The 27,471-nt window shown below is 46.5% G+C and overlaps 1 protein-coding gene across 1 annotated transcript in view; it reads left to right on the top strand.

Moving 5' to 3' along the window:
• Positions 1–14,623: 14,623 nt before the first annotated feature.
• Positions 14,624–27,471, top strand: part of LOC116937620 (NACHT, LRR and PYD domains-containing protein 3-like) — a 54,559-nt gene continuing 41,711 nt past the window's right edge. Inside the window, exon 1 of the mRNA XM_032944776.2 lies at positions 14,624–14,749. The gene's annotated coding sequence lies outside the window, so the exon portion shown is untranslated. The remainder of the gene's footprint in view (positions 14,750–27,471) is intronic.

Genomic DNA, 27,471 nt, shown 5'->3' with positions numbered 1-27,471 from the left:
GCTTTTGGAAAGGCGGCTGGGACCCAACATCCCCCACCCGAAATTGACTCAGATATGGTAGGCCACGGCCACAGGCCCTATGTCTATTCTGCTGAAACTCATTCAGTTGCAATGCATTCATGGGACCTACCTAACTAACGACAGGAGAGACAAATTCACCAATTACTCCCCAGATTACCATAGATGCCCACAAGATACAGTACAGACATATCTACATGCATTTGGACGTGCCCAAATATCTCATAATTCTACCAGGATTTTGCAGAATATTTTAATTGGATTTGTGGCACAGAGCTGAGCCTCACAGAGGACTCAACTATGTGGGCCTTGAAGCCAAGACGGGCATCAAATATCAGTAGGCACTACTCCAAACCTTCTACATTGTAGCGAGGAAAACTATCCTGGTGAATTGTATAGACCATGAATCCCCTTCTTGGGGACTTTGGTATAGAACTCTTCTTGACCTGGCAAGAATGGAGCACCTGAGCCATAAACTGAGATAGAAGGAAAAATAATGAGGCAATGTGGTCCCAGTAACTGCTCAACTCAGCATGAATGACTGGAAAATGGTGGCCGGAGATAGGGGATGCACTTGACCCTGAACCATTATTGTAAACATACAATGACCATTGTTACTAGGAAATTACAAGAATGATAAACTCTGGTGTGGCATTCATGTTACTGCATTTACGGTTTTGTATGGGTAGCATTATTCCCGTTCCCCTCTTCCCTTGTATTCCCCTCCCCCCAATAAAATTATGTTCTTGATCGGTTTCCTTATGGTGGAAGGGCGGTGAGCCGAAGTGCCCCCAATTGGTTTCTCATTTGAGAGGATATAGATTTAAGTGCGTTACGTGGCCTTTGATGTTTGTGTTGTGTTTTGGCTTTACGATTTAATATTAAAATTGGATCTCTAAATCGGCTTCCAGAATGTGATATCGTTTGACTACTTATTGATAGCACTGTCATTAAACCTCCTGTGGTTCGGAATTTATACGTTTTTTTGTTGTCTTACTCTGTCCTTTGAGACACATCTCCGCAATGTTGTAAGAGTATCATTTTTTCACGTTCACAGCATTGCTCGCATATGTTCTTGCCTTTCTGTAGATGATACTGGGAAGCTAATACACGTCATTGCCTGCCCTCTCTCGACTGCTGTAATGATTTGCTTGTTCACGTATCTAATGATGTTTTCATTAAGCTTTTAGGACCCAGAGACTTGTGTTTAGACGATATCGAAGAGATTTGAACATGTTACACATGCTTTGTCATCTTTTAAATCTTAAAAACCTAAGCTTGTTTAGAATGGATTGTAAAATATGTCTGTTCCTACACGAGATTGACTTTGTTGTGTTGTACAGCCTTCAGATATCATCAACTTCCTCATTCTTCCCGTGTTTTAAAAACGGTGCGTGCAGCCAAGAGCTGTGATACTGCCTGAGCTAAACTAGAATCGAGCCAGGCCAAGTGACACAGATGCCCCCGAGACCTCAAGTTAGAATCCGGATTTAAGTTCCCTATGATGAAACTACGAACTCAAGTGTACTGGTGGTTTCAGCTCAATATCAAACAAATACAATATAACTTGGCTTTTCGCTAAATGTGGGTAAATATCAGCTGTGAGAATAAATTCGTTTGTTCTCACGATATAGTATGATGACCATTGAGATTAAGTAAAAAAAATACTATATTTTTTATAGTATATATGTTTTTGCTATTAACTGTGAATATTAAATGTGTAAGTGTTAGTTTAAATCTTGGGTTAGAAACACTTTATTAGTGCTGCTCTCCATTTGTCTGTGTGAAAAGTGGGCTAAGTTGTGTGCAATCCTGGCCAGATGGCTTAAACTTCATATACTAACTAAGCTATATGAGGAAAACCGTCTATGAACAAACTCCATTAGTATCCAAGTATGCACCTTCCATTTAAGAAGCAGGTGTGTGAAGTGAAAACTCAACATCCATTGAATGGCCCACTGCTCAAATACTATGTACCTCGGCGTAACAATAAACTGATTTCCGACATACAAGGTACATGTTGAGAACACCATGGCAAAGCTCATGAGGTAACATCTTCTATAAAACTGGCAAAAACTAAATGGTAAAGTCACGTAGGAGTCACGTAGGTAGATAAAATGCAATTAGTAATTAATTTATTTTATTTTCTCTCCCTACTTGACTTTACCGAAAGAACCAAAGAGTATGGATTCCTGCAGTCACGAAAGCTTCAAATCAAGATTGAAATACTAAATGGGCAACGAATGCATCTCCACTTAAGTCAACTACGCTGGCTCTCTGCTACTGCGAAGTGGAATATGCCTCCTCTGCATTGGAGAGGTTTGTATGTGCAAGAAAGATTGATCCTGTGTAACAAATTCTACATCTAAAGCTGACCAATGTAGACGGCCTCTACCTCTTGGCTGGCATTGCATCTACATATATCAGAATGGTAGCCAGCCATGCAAAATGGTCATGCCAGACCAGACTCAACATAGCTGCTCTACCAGCATAAACCTGCTGCAAGAAGCAGTAGACTTAAGTCGCGTAAGAGTTTTCCACCACTATGGAACCTTTCAGCTCATTTACAGAGAGCATAAAGCTCAAAGGAGTAGAACACACGCCTGAGCCACACCAACACCTGCTAAGATGAGACTGCGAGCAGCAGAGACTTCCAGAGTCAGGAGAAATAAGGGCAACCGGCGATTCCTGAACTGCCACCAAACAGGTGTCGGTTATTGCGAATTAAACCTCAAAGTGGGGCCATTTCAACGAGGGTCAGAATACAAACTGCATCTGCAGTGAAAAGCGAGTGATGCCTCATCTACGCCAGTGTTTCCTAAGAGAAATGTGCACAGCAGATTATGTAAACTCCATTACTTGCTGTCATCAGGCCTGTGACGACAAATGGTTGGTATTGATTTTCCCAACTCTCATTAATTGGTCGACAACACCTTGATGTATAGAGGACCACAGAGCCTGGCAAATTATTTGGTGATGGCTCACTGCGTGGTTTACTTTCCCACTTGTCTGTAGTTACTCCTCACAACGTGGACTCAGAATCGTTCTCTTTCTGAGAGTTTGTGCACATCGTGTTATTTAAAAGTTGTTATAGACACGAAATAAATGAAGTTGCTGAAAACATCTTAATACATATTCACATCAGTGCATTGGGGATTGTGCAGTGCTTGGAAATGAGAACTAATTATCATAAATTATCATTTCTGGTAATTATAATTTAGAGGATGGCTTGGTTATAGATTTGATGGTGGTGGTAGTTTGCATTGATTGATATATTGCATCTGTTAACTGTTCGATTCATGTGTGGAGTGAGTCTCCCTTTGCCCGCAATATGCAATTCACAGCTTTGTGAGAATGAGCAAATAAAAGCAGAATGTGCACATTTGGTCAATGCACTCACGGCATGTGAATGTTTACATTCACCCGCACTGATCCTGACACCTGGCTACACCGCACCTGCTCGTCATTCACATACATATGTGTACGTGCAGTATACATGTGTGTATGTACATCCCCACCAACATCGGCCTCAAGTTTCCATTGACACGTAATCCTCACCAGACATGTGCAACAAGGCAGTCAATACACTCATATCTTCATTCGTATCTAGTGGTAATACTGTATTGGTTTCATGAATGTGGCAGCATGTTCTACAATGTGATGATGGTGGCCATTCTGAGGACGATTACATTATTGGTGTCGGAGGTTGTTGCTATGATGGTTATAATGTTGTGGAGGTGTAGATGGAAAATTGCCTCTTCAAGTTCACAACAACATCAACCTGAGCAGCATTTAAAATCCATCTTTATCAAGTTATCAGCCTGTAATTGATCTTGATAAGCTCTGTTTTAGAAATGATTGTGAAAATTGTCCGGTGTGTACAACTGACCTTGCTGCGTTGTAGAGCTCTCACATAACATATTTCCTCATTCCTCCCGTGTCTCTAAGACTAGTTGGGTCAGATCTGTGTTGCTACACAATGAACAAAACAACTCACATTCGTCAATAACACTTCTACATTCAAATAAAACATGTTTAAGCAGCGACGGTTTGGGCAAGAACTTCTCTTTATAGCAAGCATTTCTATGTATTGGGGGTCTTCCTGTGCCTACATTCCACAAATCACAGCTTTGCGTGGCTAAGTTTATAGCAGTGGAATGTGACAATTGACTCAATGCGCCCCCGGAATGTGAGTCTAAATTTATCAGCACTGATCTTCATTCCTGACAACACCAGTCCTGCTTGCCATGCACATGTAGTGTTGTAAGGACGAGCAGACTTCTTTAGGAGGCACACTCTGTTTATTGTATTATTTCCTTATACAACGCTTAACACACACAGAGGGATATTCGGTCCCCTCACCCGATACCCTAGGGAGGTACAGCCTCCGGACCTGGCGGGACTCACACGTCTACCGCTAACCTCCTTGATACTTAAGGAGGTACAACCTCCGGACTTGGCGGGACTCACACGTCTACCGCTATCCTAGTCCTCCGGCTAGGACCTAGGGGAGGCTATCTGACCCACCGCTGGCCCGGTGGGTCCTGACCACTGGGTATGCCGAGCCTTAGCCCTTAGAAGGGCTGAAAGACTGGTCCAGGGTCCTAGCTAGGCTTCAGCCCAGTCTTCTGTCTTCGTGCAGGGAAAGAACTCCCCAAGGTCCGTTGGGTCACCCGTCTTATACCCCTTCGTGGCCAGGTAGAACCAATCATACATTCCCACGTGGAACCGTCTGATTGGTTCGCACCAAACCCTGGCCACGATCCGTTTCACCTCGACTGACCCCAACCGTTGTACCCAGGGGTAATGCTGCACCGCCCTGGTGGCAACGCAGGTTACGCAACAGCGCGTAGTTAACACCTCTACATCACCCCCTCCTTCGGAAGCTCCAGCCGTCCCGGCTGCAACAATGGGAAACTCCGAAATTACCAATGCTAGAAGAATTGTGAGTGTGCCTCACGAACAACAAGAACAATTAAACCCCTATAAATACCCCCCTTAACAACATAACGTATGTACAAGGCACTAGACATGCCAAAAAAAACATAACAACCAGCGAGATTTCGCGCGCGTGCGTTTCGCGGGGCCATCGTAGGGGATGGCAGGCTTTGTCAGCGGCACAAGGGAAGGAGGAGGATGAGCCAGAGCATCCGGTGGGCCTTTAGGCATCTCCACGGGGACACCTGCTGCTCCACGGTCCATTGAGGCCGAACGTGGCCTGCATGGAGCCGTCACTCCCGCGTCATCTGCAGGAGGAATGACACGCCTGCGCTGCGGGTTAGGCACCAATGGGGCAACATCCGGCTCGTCGGACGCGTCGCACACTCGGCCCCCATGTCGTGTGTGTTGTGGAGGGACGCATGGCGTGACGAATGGTTTTAACCGAGAGGGGTGAACGCACCAGCGATGCCGTCCCCAGCTAATTTTAACACATTGGGGACGCAGGACTTCCACTACCTCAACCGGGCCTCGCCATGGTCTGAGGAGTTTGGCCGACGTGGACACCGGCACCTGGGGGCAGTGGAGCCATGCCCTGTCTCCCGGTGCCCACCGATGCGTGTACGACCGAGGGTCCCGCAGTCGCAAATTCGCCCGTTGGCGGGAAGCCGAATTTTCAATGGCGGCCTCCCGTGCCTCGGCCAACTTACGAAGGTTGAATCGCAAGTGGTCAACGAGCTTTGACTTTTGCGGTGGCTGTTCGATTTCCAGCCGAACGTCGGCGGGAGGAAAGGCATCCCTGCCGTACATTAGAAAGAACGGGGAAAATCCCGTCGCCGCGTGAGGTGCCATACGGTATGCGGCGAGGACCCCCGGAACCTGCAAGTCCCAATCGAGGTGGGATTCATCGACCTGATGGCATAACATATCGGTGAGAGTTCTATGAAAGCGCTCCACCATGCCGTCGGTCTGGGGATGGTAGGGCGAAGTGCGCACTTTCTTAGTGCCCAACAGGCGGCACACATCAGTCAGCAAGGCTCCTGAAAAATTTCTTCCCTGATCGGTCAGCAACCGTTCTGGTGCGCCCTTGTCCAGGACGTAGCCTTGAACAAAGGCGTCCACAACGGCCGCCGCCGACTGGTTGGGGAGGGCCCAGGCCATAGGCCACCGTGTAAAATACTCTACCCCAACCAGAAGGTACTTATTACCCCGTGGCGTCGTAGGAAAAGGGCCCAAAATATCGAGAGCCACCAACTCATTTATACGAGAGACCGAAATGGGTTGTAGGGGTGGGCATGCCGGTTTAGCCGGCGGTTTACGTTGCGCACAATGGGTGCATCCCAGCAAAATGTCAGTGACGTCGCGCAGCATGCCTGGCCAGAAAAATTGCAACCGCAACAACCCAATGGTCTTATGAACACCCAGGTGCAATAAACGCTCATGCGCCGCCCATACGGCCTTGCATCGCAAGGCGGATGGCACGACGATTTTATGTTGACACGAGTCAGCATCCCAATGCATCAACAAGCCGCGCTTCATGACAAATGAATTAAATTTGCCCTGTCTTGGAACCGCATTATTCGCGTGGCGACGCAACCTCAATAACGACATGTCCTCGCCCTGGTGCCGACCCCATTCGGCCAAAGTTAGCCCCAGCAAATCGTCACTGGCCATTGGATCTGCATGATCCAACATCGGCGCTGAGGCGGCGGGAAGTGCGGCTGACACCGTTGTGAGAGGCGCGACCTGCGCAGGCAGTGGCGGCTTAGAACGGCCTGAGCCCAAAAAACACGCACATTTTTGAGCCGGCGGAAGGCGAGACAACGCATCGGCATTCGTGTGTTGTGCACCCCTACGGTAAGTGACATTAAAATCGGAGTCCTGAAGGACTTCGAGCCACCGAGAAAGCTGCCCGGACGGTTGGTCAACCCGCAGAGCGTACTGTAAAGCCGAATGATCAGATCGCACGGTAAAATGCTGACCATACAGGTACGGCCTGTATTGCTGAATAAAAAAAACAATGGCCAGCAGCTCACGTCTGGTCACACAGTATCTTTGTTCAGCAAGAGACAAGACTCTGCTACCATAGGCAACAACCCTTTCAATGCCATCAACTTTTTGGGACAGAACACCCCCAATCCCCGTATTGCTAGCGTCGGTGTCCAACACGAAAGGCACGGAAAAATCGGGGTACGCAAGGGACGGTGCCGTCACGAGCGCGTTCCGCAAGGAGTCGAACGCAGCCTGTTCTGCGTCCCCCCAATGAAACGCCACCCCTTTTGACGTAAGGGCGTGGAGCGGCTTGGCAATCATCGCGAAGCCAGCAACAAACCGCCGGTAGTACGACGCAAAACCAATAAAACTACGAACATCGCCCGCAGATGTAGGGGTCGGCCAATGTTGAACACATTTGGTTTTTTCAGGGTCGGTAGAGATGCCCGAGCGGCTAACTATGTGGCCCAGATAGCGCACAGAATCACGCAGAAGGTGACACTTCTGCGGCTTGAATTTCAAGTTAGTGGCCCGCATTTTCAAGAAGACAGCACGCAACCGTTCGATGTGTTCGCCGAACGTGCGGCTAAAGACGATGACGTCGTCAAGATAAATGAGACATGAGTCCCACTGGAGCCCAGCGAGGACCAGCTCCATGAGCCTCTGGAACGTCGCTGGGGCCGAGTGGAGACCCATGGGCAATCTATTAAACTCGAAAAGGCCCTGTGGTGTCCGAAAAGCAGTCTTAGGTTTTGACGATTCGTCGAGGGGGAGTTGCCAAAACCCCGACAGAAGGTCCAAGGTGGAGAAATAGTGCGCCCCTGCCAGGGCATCCAATGACTCGTCCATACGAGGGAGAGGGTAGGCGTCCGCTACCGAGATTTTATTTAGGCGCCGAAAATCAACGCAAAAACGGAGACTGCCATCGTGCTTTTTGACCAGCACTATTGGAGCACCCCAGGGACTAGTGGAGGGAGAAATTATATCGGCCTTCAGCATGTCATCCACAGCCGATTTAACATGCTGTTTCTCTGCCGGGCTAAGCCGAAACGGGTTTTGTCGAATCGGGGCAGCGTCACCAGTATCACTGTGGTGACGCAGCAGCTTGGTGCAGCCAATATCAAATTTTGATTTACTAAAGACATCGGAAAATTCTCGCAGAAGAGCGCGCAATTTAATTCGCTGCGAATCAGACAGATCACCCGTGTCTGTGCAGAGCGCGTCCAACCATCTCTCATCCGATTCGGAAGGAGGTGGGACCTGCGGCGTGTCATGCACGTGTCCCGCGACTCCGGTCCCCAACGGCACCGGGGTCGCGTGAGCGAGCACAGTTCCTTGCGGAATGACAGTTGTGGACAATCCGACATTCAAAACCTGCAAGAACAGCTCCCTGTCGGCTGCTACGAGGGTCTGTGCAGCCACCAAATCTAACCCCTTAGCAGCTGCGTTTGAAGGCCCCAGCAAAATGCCATGTGCCGAGGCCTCCGGGGCTAGCGTTTTTTTAAGTTGCAAGGGCATGAGCATTTGTGTCCCTGGCGGAATGCGGACTGTGCTTGCAACAAACGCCTGCACCGAGGCACTAGCCATGCGCGGATGTGAGGGTGTGGGCAAGAACGCCATCCGTCGACCCGACGGGAGTTCGATGCAGCCTTGATCTACAAGGATCTTAATAGGCATTTTCGCGAGAAAATCAGTGCCTAACAAACACGGCACGGCGAGGGAAGAAGAGACCAAAATAGGCCCTGCCAATTTAATGTCTCCAATCGAAATTTGCGCCCGAATTTGCCCAATAATGCCAAGTGAACTGCCATTAGCGGCGAAACACGGGATAGAAACCCGTTCCAAGGGGCGGCATCGTACGGGCAGTATATTGTAAATCAGATCCGAAATGATCGTAGCCGACGCACCAGTATCGACCAACACGCGAAATTCCACACCCTCGATTGATCCGACAACCACGGACGAACCTGCCGTCGCCGCGACTACCCTATGGGCCAACTCAGACCACTGCCCAGGTCCGAGTGGCCGCGAACAAACGCCAGAATACCCCCCATCACACGCCGAATCGCGAGCCCTTCTTATGGTGCGTTGCAGTGTGTATGGTGTGAATGAGGGCCGAGTGTGAGAGGCGTCGCGACTTGCCTGGTTTTGCCGCGATGCCGTGGATGTCCTGTAGTCCTGGCCCCGGGATGCGGAGGGGCGTCGTCGAGGCGCACGGCAGTCAGAGGAGATGTGGCCTCGTCGGCCACAGTTGAAACACGTCACGTCGCCGCGTGGAGCAGGCCGTCCCCGCTGCTGGTCGTTGCGGCGACCACCGTGGTCGGACGATCGCCGGCCCGTTGACCTGGTCGCCATGAAGGCCCGGTCGGGGGAGAACTCGGCGTACCTGCTGGCAGGCTCCGACGTCGAAGCCGAGGCGGCAATGGTCGATTCCGTGTGGAGCAGCAGATGTGCGTGGATGCACCGAGCGGCTCGTAGCGAGCACATACTGTCGTCGTCCACCGCTTGGGTGACGATGCGCAGCTCGCGCGCCAGCTCCAGCATCTTCTGGAGAACGATGGCATCGATGGCCTCGTCGTCCATGCGAGGGTAACCCGCTCTTGCCATCGCCAGTAGAGCGGTCCGGAATGCCAATGGAGACTCTTTAGGGCGGTGTTGCCTGTCGTAAAATCGGCTGCGGACGTCGGATGGAGGCCCGTACACGTCGGACATCCGTCGGAGGGCCGATTGAAGAGTCGCCCTTTGTTGCCTGGGGATGGTGAGGAGCGAGGCGAGAGCGTCGTCATCCAAAGTGGCCGGTAGTGCTCGGAGCGCCTGTGCGTCCGACCAGCCCACCATCTCTTGGTGGCTCAGGAAGCGACGCTGGAACGCCGCCCAGTCGCCCCCTTCAGATGTGAATTCTCGGAAGATGGGCAGGCGTTGTTGGAGGGCGGACGTCGTCTCCCCCTCAGCTTGTACCGTCTCGAGCCGGAGATCGGCGATTTCCCGGCCGATAGAGTCTACTGTACCGTGTCGGTACAGTGATGACGCGGCGTCCGCTGAGGAAATTGAATTCGCAGCGTCGCGTGCTGATGACGTTGTGGGTTGTGATTGGCCCCCCGCGTTCCCAGGATGCCCCTGGCTTCCGCTTCCGGCGGAATCACGTGGTTCCCCGGCGGGAAAATCAAAATGTCTGCCCCGGCCGATGGCGGGAACGTCTGCCAGCGGTTGACTCGGCCTGCCCGCAACCTCCAAGTTGATCTCTTCGAGAATGGAGGCCGCGGCGTGTAGGAGTTGAGCGAGACGGCCGTGTGCTGCCCTGAGTCCGTCCCCCATGGCAGGGGGAGCAACCGGCTGCTCAACCGGTGGCTGGGCGGCCGTCAACGCGGCAGCGTTTTCAGCGGAGCTGGCGGTGCTTGCAGGTGAGACAGCGTTATCTTCGTTCTGGCTCCGCGCGTGGGCTGAACTTCTGGTTTACATTTCCAACCACTTCTGACTCCAGTTGTAGTGTTGTAAGGACGAGCAGACTTCTTTAGGAGGCACACTCTGTTTATTGTATTATTTCCTTATACAACGCTTAACACACACAGAGGGATATTCGGTCCCCTCACCCGATACCCTAGGGAGGTACAGCCTCCGGACCTGGCGGGACTCACACGTCTACCGCTAACCTCCTTGATACTTAAGGAGGTACAACCTCCGGACTTGGCGGGACTCACACGTCTACCGCTATCCTAGTCCTCCGGCTAGGACCTAGGGGAGGCTATCTGACCCACCGCTGGCCCGGTGGGTCCTGACCACTGGGTATGCCGAGCCTTAGCCCTTAGAAGGGCTGAAAGGCTGGTCCAGGGTCCTAGCTAGGCTTCAGCCCAGTCTTCTGTCTTCGTGCAGGGAGAGAACTCCCCGAGGTCCGTTGGGTCACCCGTCTTATACCCCTTCGTGGCCAGGTAGAACCAATCATACATTCCCACGTGGAACCGTCTGATTGGTTCGCACCAAACCCTGGCCACGATCCGTTTCACCTCGACTGACCCCAACCGTTGTACCCAGGGGTAATGCTGCACCGCCCTGGTGGCAACGCAGGTTACGCAACAGCGCGTAGTTAACACCTCTACACACATATGCGAGACTGCGCCAATGATACCCCGTATAACCATAATAGACGTTTGGGGCACGTGCTGTTAGAGAGCATCGATGAAGGTCTGCACAGCACACGAGGGGGTGGGTGACCAGCACCATGCCCGGCTGTCTTTTACTTCCCAGTGGCAATGTTTACCCATTGCCCAAGTGCCTCCAATCGGAGCCACTTGGCCTCACCACAGAGCCTGGCAAAAGATTTGGTGCTGGCTCATCGCGTGGGTGACTCTCCCACTTGTCTGTAGCTACTCCTTACAACCTGCACTCAGAATCGTTCTCTCTGAGAGTCTGTGCACATTGTGTTATTTTAAAGTTGAAGTTGTTATAGACATAAAATGAATGAAGTTGCTGAAAACATCTTAACAAATATTCACACCAGTGCATTGGGGATTGTGCAGTGCTGTAGATGATAACTAATTGTCATAAATTATCATTTCTGGAAGTTATAATTTAGAGGATGGCTTGGTTATATATCTGATGATGGTGGTAGTTTGCATTGATTGATATATTGCATCTGTTTTCATTTTGCCCAGTTCTTTGAAGCACATATTTGAAAATTTGTAAGACCGTCATTCGTTCCCCTTCACAACATTGCTAATATATGCTCTTGCCTTTCTCTAGCTGATGCTGAGAAGCTAACACACGCCATTATTTACTCTGGACTAGACGACTGTAATGATTTGCTTGTTGGCATATTTGAGAATGTTTTCAATAAGCTGCAGTATGCTTAACACGTAGGCTTTTGCGACCAATATCCATAAGAGGTTTTTTTGGGGTTAGATCGCGTAAATATATAAACTAGTAAGGGTTGTCACATAAACAGAACATGCCAATTTGTCACTAGTACAGCACACCGGTTGTTTTGGAGAGCCAAGCCACAACATTTACAATCCAAATCGCTGCGCATGGCGCAGACGGTTTATTAAATAAATAAATAAGCACACCGTCTGAAAATAAATAAAAAAATGCGGACCGACACTTCTTTGAAATGCTTCTTGCCGTTGGTTTTTCACACCTGATGACGACCGTTTGTGTTATGGTTGAAACGTCGTGAGAATTTTTTTTGTTATATATATTTTATTATTTTATTGTTTCCCTTCAACGTGACTTTACCGAAAGAGCTATGAATATAATCTGAGTACAATTTAATTACTCGACACTCTGGTAACGAACTAGCTGAACACTCTAAAGAACACATACTTCTTGCGGCAAGGTGACTTCTATAAACAAAAGGAAGGAGAAGCAATGGACTCTCCTTTATCTCCTGTGATATCGCATTTGTACATTGAAGATTTTTAAGCAATAGCTTCAAGCACACTAAAACCCTCTGCTTGGTTAAGATATGTGAATAACACATTGGTGGTCTGGCCACCCAGCAGAGATACACTAACGCATTTCTAAATTATCTCAACTCGCAAAACCCATCCATCCAGTTCATCCATGGAAGTGGAAGCTGACAGAACTCTACTATTTCTGGATATTCTGCTCGGACGGGGTAAAAATGGTAAAATAAAAGACGGTGTTTACTGAAAGAAAACGCATACTGACGCATATCTGAATGGAGAGTCACACCATGACCCCACACAGAAATCTGCTCTTATCTAGACGCTCATTAATCGAGCTAAGAAGCGCTTCAAGTGAATGGTTACAATGATACACAAATCAACAAAGGCATTCGAATGTCAAATCCAAATCAAATAACACCAGCATTGAAACTGCACAAGTAATTAAAACGACCAAAAATACTGTACATTGCGGTACTAACTGATAAACTAGCCAGATGTTTGGAAAAACAAAACATCCAAGTCAGATTTGACACGGTACATAAAATACAGAAATTAATATCTGTATGAAAGATGTTTTACCGAAGCTATCAACAGAAGGTTTGTACAGGATTAACTACACTTGTGGAAAATGTTATGACTGGGCAAACAGGATGAATGATCAGCACGAGACTAAAATAACGTCAGAGAAATATTAAAAACTCCAAAATACAACTGTCAGCAGTTGCAGAACAGGCGTGCCAACAAGGATACTGAAATGTTTTTGATAATGTTGAAGTTCCTTTGCAAAACTAGCTACTACTGGCCAAGACTAATTAGAGAATATGTCGAGATTGAAAGAAGTAAAAAATATTTTAACCGTTCGGATAGCTACCGCCTTAGTGCTGCGTGGAAGCGAATAATCAAATAATACATTATTTAAATGCATGCCTTTAAAGGGAACCATACTCTAATAGGGATTATAGTTGGTATGGCTATTTTCATACACACAATAGAGAGAAAGGACAAGATCAAAGGGCTCGCATAATACACATGCATAATGTACGTTGGCTCATTATTTCCCCACCCCCCCTCACTTTGCGCAGAGAGCAGAAGTGTAGTTGCCACATCTACGCCTCTGTATAAGGAACGAAACAGTTAGACTTCTCAAATCTGATGAAGCTAGTTGTAATTACTGGCGTAACGTCGTACTCAGTTTGTAAATGTTGAGGCTTGGCTCTCCAACACACCGGTGTGCTGTACTAGTGACGAATTGGCATGTTCTGTTTACGTGACAACCCTTACTAGTTGACTGTGTCGGGTGGTGGTGGGTTACAACAACACATTTATAAATTTACACGATCCAACCCAAAAAATCTCTATTAAGGATGATAATACTCATATGTTAACTAACTGCCTTGGTATCTCAGTAGTAGAGTAAACGGCTTTGCAATTAAAAGGTTGAGGTCAAACCCTGGTTGGGGTTGACTCATCTCACTCTCCTTAATGGGTCGATAAAATCAGCACGACTTTGTGGGGAAATCCAATCAGGTGAAGTCAAGTCAGTTTCATTTGCAAGTCGCCCGGGGTCAGAAAAATAGAAATATCATTGAGCAATGATTGCTACACTGCCACTGTCTACCCAGCTATAAAAATCGCCACACGATATTGAGAATAGAAATCGCTCCCGTCATAGAAAATTAGAATTATAACCACCACCGGAAGATGGCTGTGAGCAGGAAATAAGCACCACCTCAATGCTTATTTTAGGAACAAATGACTCACTTTAGATATTTCATGAGTTTCACGGCCTGCATCAGTGCATCACACGAGTTGCGTGAAAGGTGAGCTGATCACATTGATGGTTATCGTGAGTTGAGCTCATGGACCAATGACAAGTCACCTGGTGAGGAACTCACAATCACAATAACCAACATTGTCTCAGTACAATGTAACACAGGCGTGTCTCGCTTAACCAGCAAAATACGTTCCGTGGAAAATGCTCGATAAGCAAAAACTCGTCGAACAATCATCGTTACCCCATTGACTCTCATGCTAAAAGATGAGCTACTTTCCGCCCCGTAATGTTCCACGCTTGAGAAACCTTATTACCATGAGAGATACAAATCATAATAATAAAACATCAAACGTAACACTTAACACACATAGAGAACAGTGCTTGCAGGTGCCACAGCTCCCCACACCCGGCACCCCTCCAACCCCCCCTCACCCCTCCCACCAACCCTCCCCTCACCCCCCTATCCCTATCCTTCCTGCTGCTACTGGAGGAGACTTCTTGATGTCACTGCTGGTGTCAGGGCCTGAGCCTGAGAGAGCGGCAGAGGAGGCGACACGGAGAGCGGGGCCGCGTCTGCGCGTGTCAGGGGCGAGAGACGCGGGCGACTCGACACTTCACAGCGTGGGTGAGTGCGGGGAGTTTGTGGTGCATGGGGGACGGTGGGTGGTGTGACACTTCACAGCGTGGGTGAGTGTGGGGAGTTTGTGGTGCATGGGGGACCGTGGGTGAATGTGGGGAGTTTTGTGGTGTATGGGGGACTGTGGGTGAGTGTGGGGAGTTTTGTGGTGCATGGGGGACGGTGAAGGGTGTAACACTTCACAGCGTGGGTGAGTGTGGGGAGTTTGTGGTGCGTGGGGGACGGTGGGTGGTGTGACACTTCACAGCGTGGGTGAATGTTGTTAGTTTGTGGTGCGTGTGGGACGGTGGGTGTTTTGATACTTCACAGCATTGGTGAGTGTGGGGAGTTTGTGGTGCGTGGGGGACGGTGGGAGGTGTGACACTTCACAGAGTGCGTGAATGTGGGGAGTTTGTGGTGTGGGGTAGGGGGTGAGGTTATGGGGCTATAATCACAGTCTGGGGCAAGTGGTGTTAGCGAGCGCCTATAATGGCCAGCGTGGGTAGCGTGGTCCAGACTGTAAGCCGCCTGTGTGAACTACACGGTGTATGTTGTATTTGTGTATCAAAGTCTGTGTGTGCGGAAGATGGAGTGGCACGTGTGAGTGTGAAGGGTAGGGAGGTCAGTGTGTGTGTCACTCAAATGAGTACCTGGGTGGTGTGTAAACATCACATTTAGGGGAGACAAATGCAGTCCGGCGTGGTTCTGACCACCCAACCACTCTTCTGCAATGCCGACTTTCATAGGGGCGCTAACAATGGGATTTTTGCACACAGCGTTTATGTTTTTTTTGGAAGATTTTGCTGTTTATTACTGGATGTTTCTGTTGCGTGTAGTCACTTTAATGTTCTTTTTTCGTGTTTTTGTTTGTTGCGGTTGCACCCGGGTCAAAAGCCGCATGGCTTACAGGACTATACCTAATGAATGCAATTGAAACTGCCCCACCAGTCTGTGGACCTATATGGGAGATTTCGATTTAAAGCTTTCGTGACTGCAGGGATTCATCTTCTTGGTTCTTTCGGTAAAGTCACGTAGAAGAGAAATAATAAAATAATACAAATAAAACATGTTTTCTTTTTATTATTTTGTTTTATATTTCCCTTCTACGTGACTTTACCGAAAGAACCAAGAAGATATATGGGAGATGTGTGTTGGAGCTCGTGCTGTAGGCGTAGTAGACGCGCGACCGGGATCCTTTGCAGGGAGTGCGCCGTCTGCTGTGGGTAGCGTGGAGCTGCATGGGCGAGACACCGACGCAGCGACTCCCTTCGCGAGTGATGAGATAGGCGCTGGAAAGCAATCACACTGAAGTGTGTGGCTGGGTGGATAAATCGAGCACCACCATGGTGTGCTTGGCTTGTACGTTCAGTCTGATTCATAATTTGAATCCATTGTATCTCACACCTGGCCACTGTGTCATTGCACTTTCCAATTGATCTATTTTCTTTCTTTGCACTGTAATTTTTTAATTTCAAGAAATATTTCACCCAGAAATTCCATTGAGATTGAATGTCTCATGCGCGGGGGTGCCCATGGCATATCGGGTGGAGCATTTGCACAGTCCTGAGCGCACTGCACTACGAAACCATGGCCGAATATCAGAGGCGAGTGACAAATGAATCGGTCCTGGCGCCCTCGCTTCGCCAACCTGTACTGGCCAGCGTGGTGAAGTATCACTAAACAAAACAAACTACGACCGACAGGGCATAGGGTGCCCATTATCCATCAGGGATTAACTTTATTATATCCAGGTCTGGTTGTGAATTTGATTATTTGTCTATAGTTGTCTCTTTGTTGCATATACAACTTGGTGAGATGTTTCCTGCTTCATTCTGGTGCATTCACTGATTTTTTTTCAGTGCGTCTCTGCACTGGGCGTGTTGGTTGGATTTGGTGTTTGTCACGTGAGATTCAAAACAAAACGATTTTATTTATCAGGTAAAATCCACTGAGCTATTCGCACTTTCAGAAGCGACCTGGCCACTAATGATAGCCCAACAAAGTGGCTTGTCATGTGGACATTTCTAACAGCCAAATAATCAAAACACATGTTTCTAAGTGCGGAGGGAAACACCGGAGGACCCAGAAAAAAATCTACGCGACTACGGGGAGAACTTGCAAACTCCAAATATGCAGGCGTCAGGGTCTGGATCAAACCCTCGACCTCCTGCATACGAGGCAATTGAGATAACATCTCGCCACTGTAGCGCCCCATATTAATCTGACGCGGTATACTGGTACAGGGCCTGGTGGCTTTGGTCACTTTACTGCCCTTTGCCTCACTGCAATGTACGGTCAATCCAATTTTAACAGGAAATGTGTCGATTTAAAAGTCACAGTGTTAATTGTTAACTCGATTGGCTCCTACTTCCCTGTTCAGAAGCTGTCAATCGGGGCTGAATTGTTTTCTCGTGCCAACTCAGTCACGTCAGAGAGCGATTGGCACCTCTGTCCGCTTCACTCCGTGGTGCTGCTTATGGGACTCATTCGCGTCGAAGCCCAAGTTCACAATTGACGATACAATGGAGTTGAACTTATTTCGCTGTAAATGTTTAAATGAAAGTAGAAAGTGGATTTTTATTAAGTGTGCCATCTAACTGGGATACTTGTCTTTCATATTACACTACATTTGTTCTGTCTCACCTGTTGTTTTCGTTGGTAAAGCTGAGGTCTTGTTTACGATTCCTCCACTGGCTCTCGATTAATGTGTGGATCAAATACATGATCGCCCTCGCCATCTTCAAGATCCTCCCTGGACTTGCTCCTGCCTTCCTCTCTCTCCCTCTGATGCGGCACCGTGGTGGAGGGATGTTATCTCCCTTGCCTTATATGCAGGATGGCGTGGGCTCGCTCCCGACCCTGATGCCTGTTGTTTATTTGGAGTTTGCAGTTCTCCGTTTGGTCGCATTAATTTTTCGATGGGTCCTCCGGGTTTTCCCTCCACACTTGGAAGCATGCGTTGAGATTATTTGGCTGCTATCAATTTCCACGTGTTAAGCCACTTCGTTGATCTATCATTTGTTGCCAGGTCGCTTCTCAAAAAGAGCTGAATAGCTCAGTGGGCTTTACCTGATAAAAAAACAAGTCACTCCACTCCTCTCGCCGTGCTCTCTCCTCTATCGCCTCTCTCATCGCTCTCTACTCCCCTCCATCCTTTCCGCCCAGCAACAAAGGGAGCTTTTATGCAACCTTAACTCAATAGAATTCCACTTATTTCCTCCTTCCGGCACAATTCTCTGAGACTGTCTCTAGTCATAAACCAACTTCTCCTATGTCCATCACTGTCTGTTCTCTCTGTATGAACGTATGCAGTCTATACATACCTTTTTGTTCCCTATGATGCTTGTCTAACTGTTGTACACAGCGCCTTGAAATGAAGATGTATTCGAGATGCTCTAGAAATGCACTCTTTATTGTAATATTTTCCTCGCTGATCTTTCTACTGCCTGTATGTGACAAGGCTGGATGAGTCACATTCCGAGCAAGATGCCAACAGAGTTGTTGCACCTTGGGCGTAAACATGAATGGATGTCCATTTGCCAGGTGTAATTTTTTTCATAATTCTTGGTGAGACGTGTGCTGTTTGAGGTCACACGCGACTGAGCTCACGCCCCCACCCTTGTCCTCCCATTACAGTCTCACCTCGTACTATTTGACTGCTCAGCAGATCAGCAGATCATTTGTCATGCCCTTTTCTGCACGTCAAGACTTGCTCAGGGCGAATGTTTGCTAGTGAAATACAGACCACTGGAGAATTATGGTCTAATAACCTCTACGACTGCCACGGCATAGGGAGGACTGCCTGCATGCAGTAGTGCATTCGAAAATACTTTATTCTTATTATTGTTTTGGGAATTAATTAATTGCTATGCAGCATGTCTTTCTAAAATGACAACCACAACCATCAACAGTATAATTAATGTCATCAAAGTTATAACCAAAGTGAATAATTTTAAATGTGTTTAATTAAAATGTGTGTACTTTTAAATTTCATAATTAAAATAGTTATTACTTTCAGAATTATAACCAATATCATCCTAAGTATAATACCAATCATATATACTATAGCCACCACTCATGCTAATGTCTAACAAGTAACTATTTGAAAAAAAAAATCCTTATTAATGTTTACACAGGGCTATATTTACTGTAATTAAAATTATTGCTCTTCCACAAGAAATATATCTAAAATGGCAAGTTTAACATGACTAAATCTGTGACTTGGATGAGTTATTTAAAGGGTTATAATGAGATAAATTCTGAAATTGGGAGGAATTATTTCTAGAATACTATCTTCTGCCTTCAACTGCTCACCAGCATCTGTAATTACGCAGGGCACATTGAAGTAGGCTCCCCTGAGCTGACTGAACTTTTGCGAAGTCAACTTTGATTTGACTGTTTGAGAGTTATTATTCCACTGCTGTAGCTTTTCCATCAGGCCTCCTCTGGTCATGCCAGATCTGAGTTTTGCATTGGCTTCTTAGGTCCTTGTAGTCTTCTATGGGCCCTTGTAACAGTTTTTCACGGTTTTTTTTCAGTTCAGTACCACGTTTCATCACTAATCAATTATTTACGAATATTGCAACGGGTTCTTGGTCAGGTGTTGGTGGCGTTGTTTACATAATCCTGAATCTCGTCCCAATCTGTCGGTTCCTCATTCATCAGGAGCATGCGTTATCACTGCCCAGCTCTACATTACAACCATTCCCACCAGAATTATATCCAGAATGAGCTGGATAAAATTTTGTTGAACTGAGAGCGTACTACTAAGAGATGGGGTTTATGATCATCTAAAAAAACAAAGCACCTGCCTGGGTATTCTGTCATTGTATTATCCCCTCCCTCCACTCCCCATGAGTGGTGGGGCAGTTTAGGACAGAGTGGAAATTTTGTCCATACCTGGAAAGGGTGCTTATAACCAGCTCCAGTTTGGCAGCAGAGGTCATACTCCAAATAAGCGCGTAACGCACTGTGAAAGCTGCATGGCCTGTCACTCCACATAAAGCTCTGGGTCTTCTCAGCCAGATATCCCCTCCCTTCTCTATATTTGAGAAATGTGGATCCCTTTTAAAAGACCATCTACACTGGTTTTGAATATTCAAGTTGTCTACGATCCGCCGTGGGTTTAACAAACTGGATTGTGTGAGCAGCTTAGATCCTTAAAAGAGCTGGACAAATTCCCATTAGTGAGCTTCTAAGGCAGGTGAGGCAGCATTGGCTGGGGCATCTAGCCCAAATGCCCAGTCACTACGCGCCCAAGCAGCTTCTGTTTGGCCAAATATAAGGGGCAAAACGCGATAGGGAAAAGTTTTACTGCTGTGTAACAGAAGGATGTGGAGCTGATTAGACTTTCTGACAGCTTGTACCAGTTGTGTCAAGATCGGACTCTCTGGATGAGTTTTTATTAAGGATGTCCACCTCCAGTAATAATGGAGGGCGGTGGAGTGATGCTCACAACTACGAGCGTAGTGCAGGACGAATAAAATGCAGCAAGTTGGAACAGTTGGGAGCACATGTGGTAGATCTGCCAGTCATCCCTGTCACTCAACCCATGGCACCTTTATCCTGTAACCTCCTGCCCACGAGCCTTCAACAGTCCACATGCCCTCAGTGTGCACTTCGCCTGGCACAAGCACCTTGTTGACGTCACCAATGTTTAGTGGAGAATGGCTGTTATTGTGTGTATGTATCTACCCATTAATGTGTTGTACGGGCCTTCTTAAGTGCTCGCTAGCAGAACTAATCCCAATAATATAATCTGTCAAAAACTATATGGGAGATTTTTCTCGTTTGTATCTGTGTATCTTTGTGTGCATAGCCTATATGTGTGTATGTGGCGAGTTATGCTGCACAACCAACACAGCCACAGTTATCAGTATCTCATGGTATCTAGACTAGTTTTGGGTCCTCTAGGTTGAGTCTGCATTAAATGAGTGCCTGGTAAAATGGGTAATCAGCAGAACCTATTAAACAAATGTGGCCAGGTATGGTGCTGGACATTTATACTCCCTTTTGCCATGTCCGACTTCAAAGGGGATCAATAACAGCACTTGCCCCACCAGTCTGTGACTGAGTTTTCAATAAAGTGCATCGCCCCAGCGGCTTCCTAATATCAGAAGGAAGAGAATTCCAGACGGCAGCAGAAGCGCATCTGCAATCGCGCGATGCAAACAACTGCAGGCCACCGTGTGCTCCCTGCTGCCAAAGAAAACAAGTTGATTAAACCGTCTCCGCTCGTTACGCGAACATTTGCTAATTTTGCTAAAAAATTGTTTAAAATTCAAATTGCTTGTTATAGCACATTCTCGTAGAAAGAACCCTGGTTACGTCAGACCGGCCTGTATACAGTGAGGGAAAAAAGTATTTGATCCCCTGCTGATTTTGCACGTTTTCCCACTGACAAAGAAATGATCAGTCTATAATTTTAATGGTAGGTTTATTTGAACAGTAAGAGACAGAAAAACAACAACACAATCCAGAAAAACGCATGTCAAAAATGTTATAAATTGATTTGCATTTTAATGAGGGAAATAAGTATTTGGCCCCCTCTCAATCAGAAAGATTTCTGGCTCCCAGGTGTCTTTTATACAGGTAACGAGCTGAGATTAGGAGCACACTCTTAAAGGGAGTGCTCCTAATCTCAGCTTGTTACCTGTATAAAAGACACCTGTCCACAGAAGCAATCAATCAGATTCCAAACTCTCCACCATGGCCAAGACCAAAGAGCTCTCCAAGGATGTCAGGGACAAGATTGTAGACCTACACAAGGCTGGAATGGGCTACAAGCCCATTGCCAAGCAGCTTGGTGAGAAGGTGACAACAGTTGGTGCGATTATTCGTAAATGGAAGAAACACAAAAGAACTGTCAATCTCCCTCGGCCTGGGGCTCCATGCAAGATCTCACCTAGTGAAGTTGCAATGATCATGAGAACGGTGAGGAATCAGCCCAGAACTACACGGGAGGATCTTGTCAATGATCTCAAGGCAGCTGGGACCATAGTCACCAAGAAAACAATTGGTAACACACTACGCCATGAAGGACTGAAATCCTGCAGCGCCCGCAAGGTCCCCCTGCTCAAGAAAGTACATATGCATGCCCGTCTGAAGTTTGCCAATGAACATCTGAATGATTCAGAGGACAACTGGGTGAAAGTGTTGTGGTCAGATGAGACCAAAATGGAGCTCTTTGGCATCAACTCAACTCGCCGTGTATGGAGTAGGAGGAATGTTGCCTATGACCCCAAGAACACCATCCCCACCGTCAAACATGGAGGTGGAAACATTATGCTTTTGGGGTGTTTTTCTGCTAAGAGGACAGGACAACTTCACCACATCAAAGGGACGATGGACGGGGCCATGTACCGTCAAATCTTGGGTAAGAACCTCCTTCCCTCAGCCGGGGCATTGAAAATGGGTCGTGGATGGGTATTCCAGCATGACAATGACCCAAAACACACGGCCAAAGCAACAAAGGAGTGGCTCAAGAAGAAGCACATTAAGGTCCTGGAGTGGCCTAGCCAGTCTCCAGACCTTAATCCCCTTAGAAAATCTGTGGAGGGAGCTGAAGGTTCGAGTTGCCAAACGTCAGCCTCGAAACCTTAATGACTTGGAGAAGATCTGCAAAGAGTAGTGGGACAAAATCCCTCCTGAGATGTGTGCAAACCTGGTGGCCAACTACAAGAAACGTCTGACCTCTGTGATTTCCAACAAGGGTTTTGCCACCAAGTACTAAGTCATGTTTTGCAGAGGGGTCAAATACTTATTTTCCTCATTAAAATGCAAATCAAATTATAACATTTTTGACATGCGTTTTTCTGGATTTTGTTGTTGTTATTCTGTCTCTCACTGTTTAAATAAACCTACCATTAAAATTATAGACTGATCATTTCTTTGTCAGTGGGCAAACGTACAAAATCAGCAGGGGATCAAATACTTTTTTCCCTCATTGTATGTACAGTATAGATATTTAGTTTGTAGTAGAGGCCGACCAAAATTCGGTTTCGGTTTTGGCGCCGAAAGTTGGGAATTGGCCACTTTCGGTTCACTTTCGGTTTCGGCCGAAATACATTTTTAACTTTCAGTCGTCAACCGAAGACCTACTTTTTAGAATATAACGCTAATGCTAAGTCTATCAGCCGGTCAGTCGGGGGATCTTTGTTTTTAGCTTGTGTACTGTGTGTGTGGGAGTGAGGCAGCGACTGTGTAGCGATTCATTCAAATAATCGTCACGGCCGGTGACGATTATTTGAACCGGTCCTGGGCCTCCCCTAGGTCGACTCAGCCTCAAACGAGTAACTGGTGTGGTGTGTCAACATCGCCACTGGGGAGACAAAGGCGGCTGGCCGTGGTGAATCCAAGTCCTGGGCGAAGCTGGGTAGTAAAGCAGGTATTTCATAAATCTTGTGTTCGGTAACTTCGCTTATATACCTTTCTGTTTCGGTCTTGGTCGAAAATGTAGTTAAACTTTCGGTTTCGGCTTCGGTTTCGGCCGAAAGTCAATTTTTTACTTTCGGTTTCTGGTTTTGGTTTTGGCCAAATCCAGAAATTCAGTTTCGGTCGGCCTCTAGTTTGCAGCAGTTCAATACACACAGCTCACTACACAAAGAGTTAAATGTAGAAATATCTAAACGAAAGAATGGGTCACTTGAGTTTACGAACATGTACAAAACTCGTTATAGTATCATGTTCTGCGTGCTGTTGTAAATGCATGTGGTGCATGCTCACTGACCAGATGCTGTTACGGAGATGCTTCATTATGATTGATACTAATTTAAAATGTTAAATTAAGGATTGTTTTTTCATTAATTTATTATGTAAAACAAATATAGGGAGGCGTTCATCCTGCGGTAGAGAGACGATGGCTGCTGATGATGATGTAACGTGCTGCTAAGAGACAGTTGAGGTGGAGATTCAAATACATAGGAAGGAGCCATACTCTTTGGTTCTATTCGGTAAAGTCACGTAGGTAAAAAATAAAACAACAAAAATCACGACGTTTCGGCCACAACAGAAGTGGCCTTCATCAGGTGAAGGGACCGTACTGTCACGAGAACAGCATTGGAGTGAAGACAGTCAAGCCCAGGTCGCGTCCTTTTAAACTGTGTGGGAGGAAACAAAACGCTTTGACAAAGGAATTAGCATAAAATTACCGTAACGGGGGGGGGGGGGGGGGGTTGGAGGGGGAGGGGAGTTTACAAATGTTGGTGTGAAGGGAAATGACCGTAAAGCACGTAGAGGACCGGCATGGGGGGGGGGGGAGTTTACAAATGTTGGTGTGAAGGGAAATATGCTGCTGTGAAAGTTTGGTATATCACTACTGGGATAAATATACTGTACCATTGAAAATTAGTTTAATGTTTGGTATGATTTAGAACATCTTTCCAATGATTGCTTAATTTGAAACCATCTCCTCGGTTGAAATTGTGTCTGTGTTTGTAAATCTGAATTGCCTCTTGGATAAATCTCTGATGAAAACCCGTGGGTTTGCAAAGGACCTTGGTATCGGAGAAAACTCTATCGTGATCACACACAGCGTTGTAACAGTGGTCAGCTACAGCAGAAGAATTCGTTCTGCCGTGTTTCAAATCTGATTTGTGCTCGCGAATTCGGTCAGAGACATGTCGTTTCGTCTCCCCGATATAGCAATCACCACAGGTGCAGCTCAATTTGTAAACCCCGGGGTACTGTAAGTTAGGAATGACATCCTTCACGGATGGGATCAGGTCACGGATTTTGTCTACTGTATTGAACCAGACCAGGATCTTCTGTTTGTTTAGAATTTTGGAGATTTTTTTAGTAACGCCTGCTATATATGGTAGTGTGAATGTTTTCATCGGAGTATCAAGTGGTTGTTTCTGTATGGAGGGAGAAACAGCTTGGCGGATGGTACGGTCAGAGTATCCGTTTCTCTTGAGGGCTAGATTGTACATGTTTTAATTCACTGGTCAGGTGGTGTTGGTCCGAAAAGCAATGAGCCCAGTGTTATAACGTTTTGATGAGATAATTATTTTGAGTTGGGTGGTGGTGGGAATTAGGTTTCAAGTAGGAATCTGTGTGGGTGGGTTTCCTGTAGACAGAATGTCCCAATGAGCCATCAGGTCTCCTCTCAAACAGAACATCCAAGAATGGCAGCTTGCCATCTTTCTCCACTTCCATGGTGAATTTGATGGCGGGATGTCTGGAATTGATGTGGTGTAGGAAAAGGTTCGAAGCTGGGAGGCCATGTGGCCAAATGACGAAAGTGTCGTCTACATATCTCTTCCACAGGGAAGGTCTGAGGGTGGAAGTCTGGAAGGCTTCTGATTCAAAGTTCTCCATGATAACATTGGCTATCACTGGTGACAAGGGAGAACCCATGGGGGTACCCTCATTTTGTTTGTAGAAGGTGCCATTCCAAGTAAAGTAGGTATTGGTGAGGCAGTGCCTAACCAGCGCAGGTGTATCGGGGTCTAGTCCATGTTGTACCAAATTTTCAATTATTTCAATGGTATCAGGTACTGGGACCTTGGTGAACAGAGACCACATCGAAGCTGACAAGTATATCGTCAGGGGACAGTACAACGTCTTTGACCATAGAGACCAATTGGGCTGAGTTAAGTACTGCTGAGGAGGTCTTGCCAGTGAAAGGCAGCAAGGTATCTGACAGAAAACGTGCTAGCTTATAGGTAGGGGAGTTGATCGTGGATACGATGGGTCGTAGTGGGGTGCCTTCTTTATGAATCTTGGGGAGACCATAGAATCTAGGGGGTCTTGCAGCTGAAGGTTTTAGGGTTGGTTCGATTAGGGAGGTCAAACTTGTGATGATCTTGTTGGTTTTTATCGTTACGCTATTAGTAGGGTAATTTTACATTTTTTTGTAACTTCCATCGCTGAGCAGGTTCTGGATTTTGTTGTTGTATGAATCTTTATCCATAATTACAGTAGCGTTGCCTTTGTCGGCTGAGAGGATGACTATATCATTTCTGTTTTTTAAATTCGCGAGTTCAGAGCGTTCATTTTTGCTGATGTTGCTAATGGGTTTCTTAGCATTCTTAAGAATAGTGGCTATTTCAGCTCTCGCAACGTCTGCTTGGATGTGTCCTACGCCTTTGAGGGCTACATTGACCTGAGAGATGATATCATTTACAGGTATATGTTTTGGGGTGACAGCAAAATTTTGCCCTCTAGCCAGTACTGTTTTCAGATTGTCCGAAATCGGGGTGCTACTCTGGTTAATGACGATTTTGTTAACGTCTAGTTTTGTTATATGTGGGACTGAGTTCTCCTTTGATAGGTGGTTGAATTTAGAAATCAGGTTAGCTTTGCATTTGGTTTAACACGTAGGCTTTCGCGACCAATATTATTCATAATAAAGGTTTTTGGGTTAGATCGCGTTTATTTATAAATGTGTCGTAACCCTCCACCACCCGACACGGCCAATCAGCAAAAAAAAAAGTGTCACGTTGACAAAAGACAAATAATTCACTACTTCGCATCCAGCATCAGCATCATCGGGCGAATTGCCCGATGATGCTGGATGTATTTACCAGCGAAACGTCGTACTCAAACTGTAAATGTGGATTCACTCTTCAACACACCGGTGGGCTAAAGTAGTGAATTATTTGTCTTTTGTCAACTTGACACTTTTTTTGCTGATTGGCCGTGTCGGGTGGTGGAGGGTTACGACACATTTATAAATAAACGCGATCTAACCCAAAAACCTTTATTATGAATAGCTTTGCATTTGACTAATAGTGAATCAGCAGAAGAAGCAGTCATGTTGTCTACGTGGTTCCAATCAGAAGGTGACATTTTTTATGTTAACATTAAATGAGCTTGTAGGAGAGTCCTGTCTAAAGTATCAAGTTCATATCGGAGTAGCCTTATTCTCTTCTTTGGTTCTTTCGGTAAAGTCACGTAGAATGATAATAAAACAATAAATTAATTAAATAAAATACACAATAAAATTCTCACGACGTTTCGGCCACAACACAAGTGGCCTTCTTCAGGTGAAAGGAACACACCTGTCGGGACGACAGAGCTTCAATGAACGTTGTTAAGGTCCGTAGCATCTTTTTAAGCTGGTTTAGAGAAGTGAGGCACCTTGACAAAGGGGTTTACATATCAAACAGGAGAATTTAACATTGAAATAGCTGAGTGATTAGCTTGTGACTGGTCTTAGAAATTGCTATGTTAAAGTCAAAGCTTACACATCCACAGAGGCACCTAGTACAAATCAAACAGGATAATTTAGCATTGAAATAGCTGAGTGATTAGCTTGTGACTGGTCACAGAAATGGCTATGTTAAAGTCAAAGCCTACACATCCACAGAGGCACCTAGTACAAATCAAACAGGATAATTTAGCATTGAAATAACTGAGTGATTAGCTTGTGACTGGCCATAGAAATAGCTATGTCAAAGTCAAATCCTACACATCCACAGAGGCACCTAGTACAAATCAAACAGGAGAATTTAGCATTGAAATAGCTGAGTGATTAGCTTGTGACTGGTCACAGAAATGGCTATGTTAAAGTCAAAGCCTATACATTGAAATTCTCCTGTTTGATTTGTACTAGGTGCCTCTGTGGATGTGTAGGCTTTGACTTTAACATAGCCATTTCTGTGACCAGTCACGAGCTAATCACTCAGCTATTTCAATGCTAAATTCTCCTGTTTGATTTGTACTAGGTGCCTCTGTGGATGGGTAGGCTTTGACTTTAACATAGCTATTTCTATGACCAGTCACAAGCT

Source organism: Petromyzon marinus (genome assembly GCF_048934315.1).
Source record: "Petromyzon marinus isolate PM22_M1 ecotype Great Lakes invasive population chromosome 84 unlocalized genomic scaffold, UKy_Petmar_22M1.pri1.0 chr84_unloc.3, whole genome shotgun sequence".
In the NCBI taxonomy this organism is placed as follows: domain Eukaryota; kingdom Metazoa; phylum Chordata; class Hyperoartia; order Petromyzontiformes; family Petromyzontidae; genus Petromyzon; species Petromyzon marinus.
The sequence above is the reverse complement of the archived record's forward strand: the minus strand, read 5'-3'. Positions and strand labels throughout refer to the sequence as shown.